At 42.8% G+C, this 15815-nt stretch overlaps 1 long non-coding RNA gene across 2 annotated transcripts in view; it reads right to left on the bottom strand.

Moving 5' to 3' along the window:
* Positions 1-15815, bottom strand: part of LOC124515333 (uncharacterized) — an 84304-nt gene that overhangs the window by 33552 nt on the left and 34937 nt on the right. Inside the window, exons 2-3 of one of the 2 annotated variants that reach the window (XR_006962794.1) lie at positions 12758-12842; positions 3724-4516 (exon numbers count right to left, since the gene is read on the bottom strand). This is a non-coding gene — a long non-coding RNA (uncharacterized LOC124515333). Of the gene's footprint in view, positions 1-3723; positions 4517-12757; positions 12843-15815 lie in introns of those variants that run through there. The other variant, XR_006962793.1, reaches the window with a different exon arrangement.

Below are 15815 nucleotides of genomic sequence, written 5' to 3'. Positions count from 1 at the left end.
CAAAGTTTTCGAATCATTAGAAAGGCTTGGTGAAGGCTGGCTATTGGAGGAAATTGTATCAATTAGTTGCGGGAAACACAGCCATGCAAGAACAGGGGGAAATAAATAAAATTCTAGAATTCTGGACTCAGGTTGCTTTGCAAGTGGCTCTACATTCTCACTCCACTTTAAACAGATAAAAACTGGAAACTATGGCCTATTAGAGATGCGTTTAATGCAAGAGAGACCATGCAGATGTCATGCAGCACACTCATGCTCAAAGAAGAGGCCTCAGCCCTACATCAGAATAGAGGTGAGACTGTGCTGTGTATGCCGTGTGTTCATATGATGCATTTATCATTTTTTTTGTAATTTCTAGTTTAACTGAGTTTCTTTGTTTGTTAGTTATTGTTACCATTTATTGAGTGCATACTATGTGCTGGGCATAGTAATACCTGCTCTGCTCACATTATCATTGATTTGGAGGCCGACCCTGCCAGGTGGTATCTATCCTTGATCCCATTTTCTAGACAACGAATCTTACACTCAGTGGCTTAGTTAAGTTTTTACTTGCCTCAAGGCTACACAGAAAGTGACAGAGCTGGAGATAAACCCAGGATCCTCTGGCTCCAAATCCCGGCATCTTCCTCCCATATCACAATTAAGTGATTTGCTCAGAATAACTGAGGTCTTGGGGCGCCTGGGTGGCGCAGTCGGTTAAGCGTCCGACTTCAGCCAGGTCACGATCTCGCGGTCCGTGAGTTCGAGCCCCGCGTCAGGCTCGGAGCTGATGGCTCGGAGCCTGGAGCCTGTTTCCGATTCTGTGTCTCCCTCTCTCTCTGCCCCTCCCCCGTTCATGCTCTGTCTCTCTCTGTCCCAAAAATAAATAAACGTTGAAAAAAAAAATTAAAAAAAAAAAGAAAAAAAAGAATAACTGAGGTCTTCCTACTATAAACCGAATTTACTTTCCATTACATCAAGTTAACTGAATATTTTGATGAGCTGACCAACCACTGGGTCTGATTGCATCAGATAAGAATAAACAAAAGTAAAATTGAATAAATAAATGAATACGTAAGCAAACTGACTTAAGGGAGATAAACCAAAATGTCAGCCTAGTATGCCAATGGCCTAATTATAGATTATAATTATGTGTTATATAATTATCATTATAGATAATAGATTTATATTTATAATTTAATTTCTTTATTATTTTACATTTATATTTAACATATATTTTAATTTCTACTGACCCAATTATTTGCATTCCCTATCCTGGGAAGTCTCTTCTTGACATCAAGTTACCTAGGAGGTGAATTTTCATCAGAATGCTGATTGGTAAGCACAGAGTAAAAATTGCTTTGGGAGGATATTTTATGCAAACTCTAGAAAACCCTGATGAAATATCCTTACTCCATAACCAAATACACTGCTCTGATGACCAGATAATGACAATCCCAAATCCAGTACACTTTTACATCAAGAGTATGAGTTCCTTTGGCCGGGAAAAAGTGATAAGGAACCAAATTGATGAGCTAGATGTGGCCCCCAAAGGGAGAATGGCCCCCAGCGATGTCCCAGCACTGCTCTCTGGAGCCTGTCGAGGGTGTTTCCTAACACGGCAAAAGGGACTTCACAGAGGTAATTAAGGTCATAGACAGGGACTATACAGGTGAGCCCAATCTAATCGTATAAACCCTTAGAAGCAGGGAATTGTATTTTTCTGTCACTCCTGGTTTTATTTTCTACATCTTCATTGCACACTTATTTCTCATATAATTAGGTAAAATGTGAATCCAGATGAGAAGAGAAAAGGGGAGATAGAAAACATCTCACCAAACTAAAGGACCTGAGGATGAGCAGACTGGTTGGAGGGAGGCACAGGAGATACCAGAACTTTCACTTGCCAGCCCTGTGTAAGGCTGCAAGTGACAGAAACCAGCTTGGGTCACGTGCCCATCCCTGGACCCAGGATAGTTTCTAGACAGTGGTGCGCCAATTTCGGGTAGAGGAGCCACCAAATTCATTTGGAGTGTGGGAGAAACAAATACCCAAAGAAGAGAAGGGCCGTTCACAGAAGAAAGAATCAAGAAGTGCTTACTATCCAACCATGTCCCCAACCCTAACAGAAAAAGAGGTAAGGTCAGGTGCATGGGGGGAGGATCACAATGAATGGTAGGAAGAAGAGTAAAGGTCATGATTAGTTCAGGGGCACCTGGGTGGCTCAGTTAGTTAAGCGTCCGACTGCAGCTCGGGTCATGATCTCACGGTTCATGAGTTCAAGCCCCGCCTCGGGCTCTGTGCTGACAGCTCAGAGCCTGGAGCCTGCTTCAGATTCTGTGTCTCCTTCTCTCTCTGCCCCTCCCCTGCTCGCGCTCTGTCTCTCTCTATCTCTCTCAAAAATAAATAAACATTTTTTTTTTTTAAAAGGGTCATGTTTAGTTCAGTTTAAACACATTCAAGTCTGCGTGTCAGAAATTGTCTCCAGCGTGGATGCTCTAAAGGCAAATCAAGAAGTAATGAGATTTGCAAGGCGTCTGCTCTGACATGGTAAAACGAGACAGTTTTGTTCCGACCCTTTCTATACCGAGGGACAAAAATCCACCTCCGATTACTTTAAGCCAAGCGACTGAGAAAGTTGGCACGGTGCAGAGATTGCACTGGACCTAGTGGTGTGTGCTTTGTTCCATCATCTCTGTCCTACTCGGTCTGCGCTGACTTCACTCCCAGATATGCCTTCCTCACATGGGGGACCAGAGGAAACCAGCAATCTGAGAATCTATCCCACCTAGTTAGCGACACCAGCATAGAGCAGCGCCTTCCCCTCAGTTCCAGAGAAGGTCCTGGTGCTCTCTGGGCTACCTTTTGGTCACATCTGGAGCCAAACTCTATGGCAAGATAGGAAGCAATCCGTGGATGGGCCAACCCTGTTTCAGATGTCCAAGCCTGGAGCCAACAGGAAGGGACAGCAGAAGTCTGTCACCTGAAAGTGACAGATGTGCACGAAAAGTGCGCCCCGAGAAAAGTCCTTCTCTCTTCCCTCTTTCTTTTGACTTCACCCTGGTTTCCACCCAGTATGTGGAATGAGGTGACCTATACCTTCTTTTTTCTTAAATTTATTTATTTATTTTGAGGGGGAGGGGCAGAGAGAGAGAGAGAGAGAATCCCAAGCAGACTCCACACTCAGCGCAGAGCCTAATACAGGGCTCGACCTTACAACCGTGAGATCATGACCTGATCCGAAGTCAAGAGTCAGACACTCAACTGACTGAGCCACCCAGGCTCCCTGAGGTGGCCTGTATCTTCTGCTGGGCACTCCGTGACTGCTCACTTACTTGCCCAAATTAGATTTGTACATTCACCTCCTTGTCATTATCACACAGGGAGAGGTTCCTCATCCTGCATCCCAGGTTGACATTAGTTCTTCCCTGATGAAAATCTCAATGCAGCTGGGTTTCCTCCAAACGTGTGCAAAACATATTATGTTCCTTTGATCAAAATTATGCAAAGAACCAGATGTTTGCTTTTCATTATCTTACAAATAACAGTTGGTATTTGAATGACCTTACCTGGTCTTTTACTGTCCTTGTCCTTCCAATTCCGTCAGGGGGGCGGGGGGGGGGGGTTCACACACACAACTGTGTTGTTTTTCTCAGATTATTTTCTTAGACTGAACTTGAACATACTAACACAGTGTTTTGGTTTTCTCTTGCTACAGTAACAAATTGCCACACATCTCCAGGCTTAAAATAACATTCATTTATTATTTTGTAACTTCTCGTGGGTCAGAAGTGCGGGCACAGCAGGGCTCAAGGGTTTTCTCTGCTCCAGGTCTCACAAGGCAGAATCAAGAGCTGCCTTCTTTTCTGGAGGCTCTGGGGAAGAATCTACTTCCAAGCTTTTTCAGTTGTCAGAATTTCATTCCTTGCGGTTGTAGGATTGAAGTCCCTGTTTGCTCGCCTGCTGTCAGCCAGGAGCTGCCGTCAACTCCTAGAGACCTCTCTTCGCCCCGGCAGGTGTCTCCCTGTGCTCAGGGCGGGTAACAGCACTTTGATGCCCTTCTCACACTTGGAGCCTCTCTCTTGGATTCCCTCTCCTGCCTCCTATTTCACTGCATATCTTTGACTCCAACCAGAGACCGTTCTCTGCTTCAAAGGGCCCACCTGGATTATCCACATCCATAACCATAATTGCAGATGCAAAGCCCCTTTTATCATGCAAGGAAACACATTCCAGGGAGCAGGGCTTGGACACCTTTGGAGGCCATTCCGCCCATCACATATAGCTCATCAGATTCATTCCTCATCACTTTCTCTACTCCAAAGGAACTCATACTTTTGATGGAAAAGGTACCGAATTTGGGGGTTCCATTCTGTGGTGTCACAGCGATGTATTCAGTTTGAAGTAGAGATATTTCATCTGGCTTTTCAGAGTTTATGTAAAATATCTTCCCAAGGCAAATTTTACTCTGTGCTCACCAATCAGCATTCCGAATAAAATTCAACCTCCCAGGTAACTAGATATCATGAAGGAACTCCTTAGGATAGGGAATGCAAAAAATTAAGTCAATAGAAGTTAAAGTAAATAAAAATACATAAAATATATATATATATATATGTCAATTTGAAATACATATTAAAATAGAATGATGGCATTCTGACATCAACTGGAATTGGTAATATCAGTCAATAACCAAAAGAATAATCATGTGTAAAAAAAAAAAAAAAAGAATGATCATATCTAGGAGGACTTAAAACTTCTAGTCTCCTCACTCTGATAGAGTGACTTAACTGAGGCGATCCCGTGAGAGATTGTGTCACCAGGGCCAGATAACAGCCTCATCATCTCTCTCTTCACAAAATCACACCTCTGAAGAGAGATATAGGAAGATAATTTTTACACAGATGCTGACTGATAGAAGCATAGAAGCTTCTTCAAGAGTGTCTATCAAGACAGAAAATTCAGTAGCCCAGGACCTTGTGAGAAGACACTGGCTATTACTAGGTAGGGGTGGAGAGAGGGGTAATGGAAGTCCCAACCTGGGAGGAATGAGCCATTCTGGAAGAGGTGCTACTTTTCTAGCCTTCCTCTCTCAGTATCTTGACTGTAATCGTTAATGAGGCCCACTTGGCATCTCAAGCAATTCCTGGGGATGTTCTTTATCAATGGGTTTTCACATATAACTAAAGAATTCCACCCTGCAGAATGGAAACCAAACCCACATGCATCATACACGCATATACATTATATGCATACACATACTTATGTGCGTGTGTATATAGATGCATATATATTTAAATAGGATATAGGATTCTATGTGGGATTGTTGTTAATTTACAATCCTTCAGATCTCTGTTGCATCTCTGTGGGGCCAATGGGTCTGCATCAGAGTCTTAAACCCCGCCCCTTTTGTGTCCATATTATTTTGGTTTTCAAGCAGCCATACTTTATATTATCATTTGACAGTATAGTCTAGGTTCCTTGGCTGGTCTAAATAATTAAGTCAACATAAAACAAGTTAACAACAACAACAACAACCAAAAAAACCTAAATGTAATTCTGTACAAACAAAACCCTCCAAAGATATGAGACTCAGTGGCAGTCAGAGAATTGAGGCTTATGTGCCATCCTGAGCTAAGGAATGTGATAGGGGTCTGGGGCTTCCAAGTGTGTATGGAGGGGGGCAACTCACAGGAAGATAACAAGAGCCCATGTTCAGTAATCAGATGTTTTCCCTGCCATGCAGGTAGGTCTTTCAAGAAAAAATGCTATCTCTGGTTAATAGCTCTCTTTCTGAGCCCGGACGCCTATCTAAATTCTTTAAGGCCAAGTAGTATTCCATCGTATATGTATACACCGTATCTTCTTTATACTCAACAATGAAAAAGAATGAAATCTTGCCACTTGCCACAACACGGATGAAACTAGAGGGTATTATGCGAAGCAAAAGGAGTCAGAGAAAGACAGATATCACATGATCTCACTCATAAGCGGAATTTGGGAAACACAGCAGACGAACATAGGGGAAAGGAAGGCAAAATAAGATAAAACCAGAGAGGGAGGCAAACCGTAAGAGACTCTTGAATACAGAGAACAAACTGAGGGTTGGTGGGGCTGTGGGGGTTGGGGGGGGTGGATGGGTTCAATGGATGATGGGCATCGAGGAGGGCACTTTTCAGAATGAGCACTAGGTGTGATATGTAAGCGATGAATCACTGGGTTCTACTCCTGAAGCCAAGACCATACTGTATGTTAACGAACTTGAATAAAAATAAACATAAACATTAATTAATTAATTAATTAATTAATTAAGGCTGGTAAGGGATAGGTAGAAGTTTTTCCTGAATCTACTGGCTCTTGACTGCCTTCAGTTCAAAGTAATCCACATGCTAAAGGGGTCCACTCTGGGGCGCCTGGGTGGCTCGGTTGGTTAAGTGTCCGACTTCGGCTCAGGTCACGATCTCACGGTCAGTGAGTTCGAGCCCCACATCGGGCTCTGTGCTGACAGCTCAGAGCCTGGAGCCTGCTTCGGATTCTGTGTCTCCCTCTCTCTCTGACCCTCCCCTGTTCATGCTCTGTCTCTCCCTGTCTCAAAAAATAAAATAAACGTTAAAAGAAAAAAATTAAAGGGGTCCATTCTGAGGTGGTATACTCCACTCCCCTTCAATACCAAATACTACTTTTCCTTATTAATCACAACTAAACCTACAGAACAAGGGTTCCCCATCCACTGCCTTTCACCTCATATCAGAATTCTTGCAACAGTACTGCTTTTTTTTTTTTCATGTTTATTTATTTTCAGAGAGAGAGAGACAGAGAGCATGTGTGAGCAGGGGAGGGGCAGAGAGAGAGGGAGAGAGAGAGTCCCAAGCAGGCTCCGTGCTCAGCATGGACTCAGACACAGGGCTCGATCTCACTACCCCTGAGACCATGACCCGAGCCAAAATCTAGAGTCCAATACTCAACCACCTGAGCCTCCCCGGCGCCCCACAGAAGTGCTACTTTTATTCCTATAGTACTCTCTTCAGTATTTTTATTTTTTTTTTTACTTTCTCGGTGCATGTTTGTTTCTTGTTATTTAGTATTGTATTACTTTCACCACTCGGCAAGAATTTGTGTACTCTCTGTAGACCCTTAAATCACCAGTTTAGGAAGAGGACCAGCAGGTCAAAGACGAAAGAAGAGACACTCGCCAAACTCCAAATGCAGTCAGACACCATGAATATATCACAAAACAGGTCGACTTTCACAAAGCTTGGTTTTCATTAGATTCCCCTCCAACTTTTTCATAATCTAGGCTTCCTGCCCTGTGTTAATTATATTTCTGACCCAAAACCAACAAACTAAGAGGCTGCATGTTGTGATGGAGAGTGTGCTGGACCAGGAGCCAAAAACTGTGAGGTTTTGGGCCAATTCTGGAGCTAACCAGCTGTGTGACCTTGAACAAGTCACTTCATCTCTCCGAACTGTTGTCCCCTCACTTCTTCAATGAACAGTCAATAAAACTATGTCTATGATTTCTTCCCAACGTTATGTCATTCTTTGATTCTGGTTCCCTTTATTCTTACTATTAATATACCGTGTAGAACAACATAGTTTACAATTCTTATACCCCATCCTAGGTCCTTATTACTATTTTTTTACCAAACATAAATTATTACTCATGAGCTATGTAACACTAAAAATGAGCACTACTGTTTTTGCAATCGCAAAAACAATTTTGTTGAATTTATTTGAGGTATGATTCAGCAAATGAGGTATTTAACGTGCCACAGTGAAAGTAAACCTTGCTTTTAAACCCCAGCAAATAAAAATGGGATCTGAAAAGCTGGAGCTAAGACTGGCTGGGGTCCATCATCTTTATGAGAATAGAGGGACTGAGAACATAGCATTTGCCTAAGAACTGGGCAGATAATCTGGAGCAAGAGGGCAGGGGGTGGTAAATTGGTGGGAAAATTAAAGATGCATTTTTCCCCAGCTGTTTGATTTTTCACGCTGTTGAGTTCTGAGGTTACGGTATGTAACTCGAATATGAAACATCACTGGGAGGAAGGGAACTCATTTAATATTATGTTAGTTGTAGAATTATAACTAGGTGTAAAGCAAAGAAAGTAGTTATCTATTATTCATTCCTTCTGAATAGACATTTCCTGTCTGTGAATACAAAGCATGACTAGAATTCACTTGCCGAAACTCAGGGATGCTGCGAGAGAACATTTCATTTTCATTTGATCTGACCTTGTGTATGATAATGGAGCTTCCTTAAAACACTGGCGCTTGTCTGTTCTGCTTCTATTGCACCCCTGAGAATTATTCCTACCCCTGGCCTCACAGGACAGAAAATTAACCTTAGAAGTTTTCGGTGACTTGCTCAAGTCATGGCAGTGCTGTCTCTTTAGGCAATCCTGAAGAGATCTGGCCACAAAAACCAGTCAAGTTACTTATCTGTGTAGCTATTTGTGACAGCTTATATGACATGAAACATTTCTCTCACTGACATCTGAACCCACTAACTGGCATGTGAGATTGACCAGAAATTAACATACCTCATTGCTTAATCCAGGCATCTCTAAACCCAAGAAAGTGGCTTCTCTTTAGAGTGGTGGTAGGAAAGAGTCCCAGTGAGAGACGTCATACAGGACATAGGTGCATGGGACAGAAACATATCGGACATAGGTGGGCTGGCCACAGATCGATCAGACACACAGTGTCTCAGGCTCAACTGCTCAATCGACTGCTCTGTCTCCGCACCAAGGCCGCCTTGATCTGAATCAAAGCATAAAACCCCAAGCTGCAAAGAACCTCAGTGAACAGAGATAAGACTCCTGTAGGTTTCCTTCTTTTGTTTTTGTTTTCTCCAATTAAGTTATGCAATAAATCAACTTAAAAATTCAGTTTTGACCTAGAATCTAATCTACTCATTTGCTAAAAATTATTAAATCAGAACATAATCTCATTGAATTGATGTGTCATCCAGTTCAAGCCCTCCATAAGTTGATGGCTAGTTGGATGGCTATGTGGGTGGATAGATGGGTGGGTGGTGGAAAGACAGATGGATGGATGGATGGATGGATGATAGATGGATATGAAATGGATGAATTCCCTTTCCTGGACTATAGTTACGGGCTCCAACTTCTAAAAATGCATAATGTATATCTTCATGTAGATACCCCCTTGCTAAAATCCTGCACTGATTAAAAAGTGAATCTAAATTTTCTCTGATGAGCTTTTTATCATGTTCACAAGAAGGAGAAGTCTGATATAAAGTAGTAAAACAAAAATAAACAAACCTATAATTTGGAGTAGCAGCTCTGGGGACAATAACAAGGTTTTCCAATCTCCCAGATCATAATTAACAGTGTAAAGAATTAAAGGGAAGTTCAGGAAGGAGTGCTTAAACCTTTTTGTAAATTTAAAAACAAGTAATGATCTCCATTGCTGTTCTCCAGGTTTATTCAAATTTGGACAATTAGGACAATTAAACATAAAACAGAGACAGTTCTAAAGAGGGAGCTGCAACAAAGCAGAATAATTGCTGGTACGGGCTATCAAATTTACATAAAAAAAGATTAAAAAGCTGATTTACATTTAAAAAACAAGATCAGGCAACATCTAAAATAGATAACACAACCCGCTGAGAAGAGTTCTTTTCATCAATAAAGGAGAAGCAAAGGTGATTATACATAACAAAACTAATCTTCTATATTGCTTTAATCACCTAAAACCACTTTAACTGTTTATTTGGGAACTGTTATGTGAAAAAAAAATATTGCATGTAAAAGTGTCTAATTTCCAGGTTGCATTAAAACATAGACACCATCAGGATTCTGTTTATCACCTGCTCTCTTCTCTAGATCCTGTCTTCTCTTGGTTATCAAGGTTTTCACCAATTGCAAACCTACCCATTCTAGAACTTGAAAATTTGCCATGTAATTGGCTTAACAGATGCTTCCAGAAGAGCAATTCTGTTTATTGTCACAGCATCCCATGAACAATGTAAATTGTAAAGCCTTTTCCTTCCTGGACTGAGCATCTATGCGGCATTTTGAACTTTTTTTCAAAATAAAGAACATAATTACCTGAAGTTCAATGTGTGCCATAACCAGATCCTTTGTTAATATTTACTCTGATGTGGGGTTTTCTTCCAAGAACAGTTATTTATTTGTTAGTTCAGTACCTTCATTATGTGAGCTTAAAGAATCAAAAACACTTAAACAGATCTCAATACTGGGAGCCCATTTGCCATTAATATATATTGTTGTTCTTAAAGTTTCTTGTTAAATCACCCTAGAAGTTAAGAAGAAAATTACAATTATCCCAGGCATGATTTTAGGCTGATTAAAAAAAACAGACAGAAGCTAGAAATTGGGATAAATTCCCATTTCAGTCCATTTGTCAACAAGTAATGAAATACTGATGATATCAAGAGATTTTTAAGGTACCAAATGATGGGGTTCAGGACATACTGCCCCAAAATACAGCACCTCAGCATGTTGAATATCTTAAGCTAAAGGAATCTGAGAAACACGGAGTGTAGGAAGGATTCACTAACTTCCCCCTTCTCCCCTAAAGCAGGTGATAAGACCCTAGGTTGGGGCGCCTGCGTGGCTCAGTCGGTTGAGCATCCAACTCTTGATTTCGGCTCAGGTTATGATCCCAGAGTCGTGGGACTGAGCCCCACATCAGGCTCCATGCTGAGCATGGAGCTTGCCTAAGATTCCACCCGCCCCCTCTCTCTCTCTCTCTTAAATACAGAGAACAAACTAAGGGTGGCTGGAGGGGTGGGGGAAGGGAGGGACTAAATGGGTGATGGGCACTAAGGAGGCCATTTTTGGGGACGAGTACTGGGTAGTATACGTAAGTGATAAATCACTAAAATCATTATTACATCTTATGTTAACTAACTTGGATTTAAATAAAATTTTAAAATAAAAAAAAAAGATGCTCTTGCCCTCTGCCCCTCCCCATTTCTGAAAAAAATGAACAAAAATTTTAAAAAATGACGATTCTCAGTTGAGAGGCACCCTCCCTATCCCCGGAAGAAACGAACAACCTTGTCTTCCAAGACCAGGAATCTTAACAAACAGGCCTTGCTAAGTTTCCCTCCGTTTACTACCTTTAGCTCGTACCCCTTTGTCCTATCACATTTCCCCATAACTTTCAATTCTTTATCAAACCTATAGCATAAAAAAAAACACTGAGGGCCAGCCCTTTCTTTAGGTCTTCATCTCCTTATGAAGGCTCCCGTGTCACATGAAACTTATAGTAAAATATTAAACAAATATCCGTCTCTCCGTTGTTACGGGGGCCCCAGCTGAAAACCCAGAAAGGTAGAAGGAAAAAGTGTTTTTCCTCTCTCCACAACAGACCACAGATCAAACGACATGAATGAAAATGAAGTTGAAATTTAAGACAAAAAAGGGGAAGATAGATTTGACTTTAGTCTCACAAGTTCTCTGAAAACTCTCAAATTTCCGTAGCTCCCGTAGCTGGCCAGGGCCCACTGGATGTTATCTACTATTGCGTGTGTTTGTGTATCAAATAGCAAGAAAGGACTTCAAATATCTAGCCAAGGGGGGCATCACTCTTCTTCTTATCGAATGAATCCTATTCCCCACTCATTTCTATTATAAAGAGGACATGTGATCCACAGGAAACAAAGAAAGATTGTGGCCAAAAAAGATGTGGCAAGAGGCTGGTCAGCGCTCTGGCCTCTCCTGAACCGTGGTCCCCAGTGTACTGAATTCCCCAGAAACAGAAAACATCAGGCACCTTTCCCATGGAGAGGCATCAGTTAACCCCTCCCCTTATCAGGTCGGTAAATCTGTAACTTCCTACATCTGATTTATTTTAAAGTAACGCCTTTAAAGAGTATCACAAAAGCTAGAGGACAAAATTGGTTTAAAGACAAGCCGGTAACCACCCCCACCCCCCCCCCCGCCCACACACACACACATAGAATGAAGCCGTAACATAACTCCTATAATGACAGGATTCCAAAACGTTAAACCTCTACTAATAGTTGTGGTTGTACTAATGCATCTCTTTCCTTGGGAACAGGGACGAGAGAAACATGGGATTGAATCCAAGAGAGAGAATGAGCTAAAACTAGGTTAGACCTTCAGTTTTGCCACTAAGGTCCGCCAGGACTCGGGGTCGGAGACTTCACCTCAGCACATCTTAGCCTCCCCCCTTCAGCAGAATGACCTCGGTGGCTTTCCTGCCAAGCTCTATGAGAAAATGAAAAGATGAACTTAGAAACTGCAAGTCACTATAGACGCCTTGGATACAGGTCCTATAAATATTTATTACTGTTGTTACTTCACAGTAAAACATGCTGCAGCCCCAGACATAACCATTTCAACTACACATACAACAGGAAGAGAAGACACAACTACTTCAACTACACATACAACAGGAAGAGAAGACAACAGCTTGCCTTCACTAAGTACCCTATGAACAGGAATCAGTCAGCATTCACCCAGGGAATATTTGTAAACGTCCACGATATGCTCATATAGGAAATACATAAAAGATACAACCTCTACTTCAAGAAGTATGCAAGATAAAAGGGGAAACAGGGCAAAAACATACAGAATATTAAAACATGCAACAAGAAAAGCTGTAAACAAAAGAACAAACAGTAGGTGGCTCTCATAGGCATAACAATGAGTGAAGGAGGCCAGACACAAAGGAATACATACTGCATGATTCCATTCTACATGAAGTCCAAGAATGCCGCACCTAGTCTGTAATTAGAAGTCAGAAGAGTGCTTACCTCTTACTGGCGGGTGGATGATAATAGACTGAGAAGGAGCATGGGGCGCTGGAAACGTTCTAGATCTTGATCCAGGTGGCAGTTTCTGGGGAAAATACACATGTAAAAATTCAGCCACATGCATGCTTGAGATGTATGTCTTTTATGTATGTTATACCACACAATTTTTTTTAATTTTGTTTTTTAAAAGAAGGGTACAGGTGCCTTCAATTTGAGTACAGCTCTGTGGAATTAGGCTTCACGAATGTCAGCGGGATACAGTAGTGCCCAGAGTGGCCAGAGAGACAGGGTCCCTCAGAGATTGATTTAGGCTTCTGTGTGATGAGGGGCTCGATTTGGCAAAAAGGAAGGGCGAGGGCACTTTCCAAAAAGGAAGAGCAAGGAGTTCCCAGAGAGTCCAAGGCCATGTTGGCAAATCATCAAAAACACCAGGGACCTAGGACCACAACCAAAGGCTCATGGACGAAAGATCTGGCCAAATGCTCTCAGCAGAGCAAGTGGCAACCAGTGTCTCTGACTCAAGAATTTTGGTGACATAAGCTATCCAGAGACAGTTGAGGGTCAGGATGTTTAAAGTCTTCTCAACTCCCGGTGAAAGTCAGAGCTCAAACAGCTGTTTGGTCCACTGACGTGTCATATGCGGTCATCAAAATGGCGTCTATTTATCCCAAGAGCATCTGAGAAGCAGCGGCTGCCAAATCCACTGCGTGCACCACAGAGGAAGAGCACCTTTCCCTCTCCACCTCTCACACTTACCATTTCTCCAGCCATAAGATCAGGAGAAGGGCCAGGCTTCCTGAAGCAGAGCCTGAGATGGGAATTCAAGGGGGTGCATGATTTACTGAGGATGTACTCAAAAGAGAAAACTGTCAGAAGGTGAAAGGGACAGAGTGGGGAAGAGCGAAGGAAGGGAGGCCCCGGCTGAGGTGCAGCCCTTTAGGCAAGGAGTTTTGCCTTCTGTGCCATCATGTCAATTATCTACCACAGGATGGCTGGAGAGGACAGTAGCCTCCTGTCCGGGCGGCTCCTGTTGGCCCCGGGCAATTCCTTGGAGAAAGGGAAGCTGGAGATAATGTGTCAGCCTTGTAGAAGGATGCAGGCTGGGCAGTGGCCACTACAGAAGCTACCAGAGCCCTCCGCTCATCCTTAAATTAGTTCACGTTGGTTGGGGCGCCTGGGGTGGCTCAGTCAGTTGAGCATCCGACTGCAGCTCAGGTCACGATCTCACTGGTTCATGGGTTCGGGCCCCGCGTCGGGCTCTGTACGGACAGCTCAGACTCGAGCCTGTTTCAGACTCTGTGTCTCCCTCTCTCTCTGCCCCTCCCTTGTTTGCACTGTGTGTGTGTGTGTGCCTCAAAAATAAACATTTAAAAAAATAAAAATCTTTAAAAAAAAATTAGTTCATGTCGGCAACCAGACCAGCCATTACACTGTCCTCATGATTTGCACAGTCAACTTCTCAAAAAACTTGTTTGTTTGCCCTACAAAAGAAATTTCATCTCCATAGCAGAGACGCAGATTGGTTTTGGTGACACTTCACATCTCCTGTGTTAACAGCAATAGTAAACCAAAATGACAATCATTAGCAGTAGGCTGTGGTAATAGGCTCGTTTGCCTTCAGAAATGAATTCCCTTCAGATCCCGGGAAATTTGGGAATAAGAAACAGAATGAAAGTTCGGGAGGGGGACAGAGAGTGTCTTCTCCCAAGCTATAAATCATAGAAATTGAATTAGATCATCTCAAATTGAGGGACAAAAAGCCAGTTATAGATCCATTTCACGACACTGGCTGACACGGATTCCATTTGTGACTCACTGAGGAGCATTACTTATTCTGAGTGCTCCTTATTGTCAGAATAAGACAATGCAAGCACTTAACATGAAGACATGTGTAACGTTACTGGAGGACAGAGGGAAGAGGGAGATCCCACGGTTTGCCTAGAAAGCAAACAGCGTCAGGCGTATGCATTTCTGAAGACTGCTCTCAGCATCTCTGAGAAATTCTGCTTTTTGCATAGCTCAAAATTTATAAGATCCTATTCTCTTTCCAGACACAGTCAGCACAATCAAATCACTTTAATCGCAACCTTAGGGCTTGACTAGACCAAAACCAGAAACTAACTCTGTGTATCAGTCAGCGATCCAGCTAGGGTAACTTAAGGAAGAGTTAGTTAATGAAGAGTTTATTTGTGAGTGTGGGTAGGGTTAAGAGAAACCCACAAGGACGGTGAAGCACCTTGGGGTTAGCATTTCAGAACCGTCACCTGCCCTAGGTGAGAGGGGGAGGGAGCCGCCCAGCGGGGCTGGGACCTGAGAGTTGTGGCCTCGGGGAGTAAGGCTGCACCTTCTGGGAAAGCGAGCTGGGCAGATGAACACCCCACTCTCTTCTCCTGTCTGCCTGTCAATGCCACCCTCGTCTGAATCCATCCAGAACCTGGGGAACTCGGGTCTGCCCAATGCAGTCCACACAGGATACAGAGCAGGTTGGGAAAAATTAGAGGGCGGATCTGGGGCAGCAAGCGGATAATATCCGACTATCCTGAGCCTGGAGTTGATATCTTTTCCAAATGTTGGAAGTTACAGTTTTAAGCGGGGGGTGAAAAAAAGTAGTTCCCTTCAATGTATTCCTTCTGGGAAGTGCTTCACATATTATCGATAGTCACAACTGCCATAGGCCAGGCACTGTACCAGATGCTTTACTAGTAGTTATTTTATGTTATTTAACACTCATCATAAGTCTGTGTGATGGATAAAATTAGCTTCATTTTGCAAATGATCAACTTGAGGCATATATGGGGCCAAGTACCTGGCTTCACAGGGAGGAAGCACAGGAATCCAGGCAAGACCCGGGACACTCTGACGTCAAAGCCCGCGTGCCGTCTGTTCCATTTCCCTATAGCAAAGATGCTGCCGGTGCTGCAAACACTTTAGAAGTCCTCCCCTGAGTTGCTTCTAGAGTGTTTTTGAAGGCCTTACCCGCGACCCCAAAATCAGTCGCATTACTTTATAGCCACACATTCTTAACAACAAAAGAAGATGGCGATGATTCATCCTCGCC

Source organism: Lynx rufus, unplaced genomic scaffold, assembly GCF_022079265.1.
Source record: "Lynx rufus isolate CCGP_SWC_20201006 ecotype Redwood Valley unplaced genomic scaffold, mLynRuf1.p SCAF_2, whole genome shotgun sequence".
In the NCBI taxonomy this organism is placed as follows: domain Eukaryota; kingdom Metazoa; phylum Chordata; class Mammalia; order Carnivora; family Felidae; genus Lynx; species Lynx rufus.
The sequence above is the reverse complement of the archived record's forward strand: the minus strand, read 5'-3'. Positions and strand labels throughout refer to the sequence as shown.